This window comes from Mus caroli, chromosome 12 (assembly GCF_900094665.2).
Source record: "Mus caroli chromosome 12, CAROLI_EIJ_v1.1, whole genome shotgun sequence".
Classification (NCBI taxonomy): Eukaryota; Metazoa; Chordata; class Mammalia; order Rodentia; family Muridae; genus Mus; species Mus caroli.
The window spans coordinates 71,852,729-71,856,262 of NC_034581.1; the positions used below are offsets into that span (position 1 = coordinate 71,852,729).

General features: G+C 35.1%; 1 protein-coding gene across 6 annotated transcripts in view; it reads left to right on the plus strand.

The window, feature by feature from the left end:
• The window catches only part of Fut8 (fucosyltransferase 8), a 214,389-nt gene that overhangs the window by 78,809 nt on the left and 132,046 nt on the right, over positions 1-3,534 (plus strand). For 5 of the 6 annotated variants that reach the window (XM_029484493.1, XM_021178765.2, XM_029484495.1 and 2 more), the window contains one exon: positions 2,077-2,169. The exons of the other annotated variant lie outside the window; for it this stretch is intronic. The gene's annotated coding sequence lies outside the window, so the exon portion shown is untranslated. The remainder of the gene's footprint in view (positions 1-2,076; positions 2,170-3,534) is intronic. 6 annotated transcript variants of the gene reach the window in all.

The following is a 3,534-nucleotide window of genomic DNA, read 5'->3' on the forward strand; positions in this document are numbered from 1 at the left end:
CTTTGTCTCTGTAACTCCTTCCCTGGGTGTTTTGTTCCCAATTCTAAGAAGGGGCACAGTGTCCACATTTTGGTCTTCATTCTTCTTGAGTTTCATGCGCAACTAGTTCTTAAACTGAAGATTCTTCTTTCCCCACGAGGTTCTTGTATTTTAGCCTGTATATGGAGATCTTGTTAAAATGCCTTTCCTATGTCATTAGGGGGTCTTGGATTCTGCATTATAACAAGTTCTCAGAGGAGGCTGAAGCTACTGGTCCCCAAGCCAAACCCCTTCCTGGTTTGAAAATCACTGGTTTGGCTCTGGGCTTGAGTTGTATGTGTGTTTGTATGGTTGAATGGGGAAGGAGTGGTTTTGGTGTAAGAACTTCTTACAGGTTTGTCTAACCAGGAGTATTTTGAGCAATTTGCCACAGGGGTGAAGTTAAGTTTTCTTCAATAGTTTGATGCTGTCCTGGAGCAGAGACATGTCTGTTGTGTACAGCTTTCCCAGAATTTCTTAAGGCTTTTCAGTAATTCTGTTTGTTTAAGGGAAACTGACTAACCAGGTATAGGGTCATAAAGCACATTAATGCATCAGATACTGTGTGTTTACAGTAGCCGCTGTTCTCTTTACCACTAATCGTTCTTGATGATAGGGCCAACTATAGATTTTAAAAATGCATATTTCGTTTGAATTTCATACTGATGACGCATACTGATGACGTTTCCTGTCAGTAACCGTTGCAGGGATTTTAACCTTGAGAACATAAAGGCTTGACTTATTTTTAAAAAATATGCATTTTTTAAAAAAAAACAACCTTAGGAACAGGGGAGATGGTCCAGTTGATAAATTGCTTGTTTGTTGCCTAGCAGAATTGGTGAGTTTTAGGTTCAGTTAGAGACTATGTTTCAGAAAATGGGGAAGAAAGTAATTGAGGAAGACACATCATTCTGCCCCTGATACCTCATTAGTACACCTGGCACACACACACACACACACACACACACACACAATCACACACACGTATATACAAATAAAAAAGAAGAAAATTAAGAAAATTGAATAAAATACAAATTTATGAAATTCTTGATTATTTATTAGATTTTTTGTTGTTGTTGTTGTTAACAAAGTATTACCAAAGCATACCAAACTAATTACTTGAATGAACCATTCCTCTTATTTCATTTCTGGCCTGCAAGGCTCTTATGCCTTTCCTATAGCTTTCCCTGTGCTTTTACAAACCTAGATTTTCAAAGGTTCTGGATATTTTCCGTTTGACTGTTGATGTGCATTTGTGTGATCTTAAAAATCTTAATTTGAGCTATGGAGTGATAATTTATTTACTTTGAGTGGGAATTAACATAGGGAGTTGAGGATTCAAGGGGAATCCTATACAATGGGAGTTCAGTTTTAGGATTCTAAACAAAACATTTTGATTGGCATGTGGAGACCCTTATGTTCACACAGACATCCATATTTAAATATTTATAGAATATAATATGTTAAAATTACTGTTATTTTAATTTGCTTAGTTTGGCTGATTACTGCAGCTTGATGGTAGTTGAATTCTAGATGAAGAGCTCTAAATACATTCTGGAGTGCAATATGCTTTGTCCTTGAAGCTGCATGGGTTTTCCTCCCACCTCTAAATTGTGGGGTCTTTTTGACAAACTGTTGATAAACCTTCATACTCCTTTTAGGGAAAAAAAATGAAAAAATAAAACCTGTAAAGGTTTGACTTCTTTCTTCTAAATCTAGTAACATTTAGTGATTTGGAATTATATATATATATATATTTTTTTTTGGTTTTTCGAGACAGGGTTTCTCTGTGTAGCCCTGGCTGTCCTAGAACTCACTTTGTAGACCAGGCTGGCCTCGAACTCAGAAATCCACCTGCCTCTGCCTCCCGAGTGCTGGGATTAAAGGCGTGCGCCACCACGCCCGGCTGAATTATATGTTTTAAACTATTTCTGTAGACTTTGCTTTCAAAGAAGATGTCCCTTAATAGACTAATTTTACATGAGATATGCTTCATGTTAATAGCAAAAACATGTTTCTAGATAATTAGTATTTATTTATTTTATCTCATTTGAACAGCTAATAATTTTCAAGACCCAGATTCAAGCAATAATACATTTCTCTGCAATACCATGTGGTTTTCTTCAACATCATAATTCTATGGGGAGGAAGGTAAGCATCATTTTTCAGTTAATATTGAAGTAACTTTTAATATTTTTTCAATTTGAATCAGGAACTCTGACTCAGAAAACACCTTTCTGTTGACAGGGTGCCACTGTTGCTTGGGGCATTATCACCACTGTTACCCATCTTTTTTTATGACTATCTCCAAATATTTTCTTACCTAACTTTATTCAAATTTTCTTTATCTTCTTAGGCAGCTGAGATGTCCAATTGCATATCTGCTGGCTGAATTTAAGGAATCATAATTCCTTAAATTATTATCATTAATTGTTATCATAATTCTTAATTTTAAAATGTTTTATTATCTACTAGTGTTTGATGAGTTCAGAGATATTTGTTACACATAGTGCATTATGGATGTAGAAATAGAATAACGCTATACACACCTGAAATGAGGTAACTCTTGATAGGGGCACTTGGGTTTAGGCTTTCTGACCTTCTTGCTAAGTCTGGAAGCTTATTTTACAGCATTTTTTCAGGTTTTGAATAAGGTATTATGTTCACTTTAAGTGAACCAATATGCTGTTTTGTTAAGTAGATTAAAACTCAAATACAATTTAAGGAAGTATTATAAAATAAATTATTTGGCAAAAAAGTGGTTGGTATTTCCTACTAATAAGAGGAAAAGAGTTAGAATTTCTCGGGTAAATTAATTTTGGTAAAGACTAATTCCATGATGATAGCTTAGAATTCACCCATTTGTCCTAACCACCACCACCACCACCAGCATCACCACCATCAGTACCACCACCACCATCAGTACCACCACAACAGATAACCACCACTACCACTAACACAACAAAAAACTCAAACATTTAGAAATAGTTTTGTTAAGTTAGACAAAGAAGGTCACAGGCAAACTGTTGCCTCCAAAATTGGAAACAGACAAATAAAGAGAATTGTAACTCAGTAGTAGAAACTGAAGGTGAAGGTCTTCTCAGGAACCATAATTTTTATTTTTGGCTTAAGAAACAGTGCAACAAAACTAAACTATAAGATTACTAGAAGACTGATGTGGACAAGTTGGAGAGGCAGAAACTTCAGAGGGGGCTCCTAAACTTTTGGTCCTTTTCCTCCAAGAGTTCAACCAGTTTCTTTTAGTGATTATCAGCCTGGAGGAAAAAAAAAAAAACCCAGATTCTTACAGCGTGAGAGGAGAAAAGTAATCGTTTTTGAAATATCCCAAAGAATTCTGTTTTTTTTTTTTGTTTTTTTTCAAACAAACAAAAATATTTATTTACTTACTATTCATTATTTTTTTTTAATTTTTAATATTTTTTATTACATATTTTCCTCAATTACATTTCCAATGCTATCCCAAAAGTCCCCCATAGCGCCCCCCACTTCCCTACC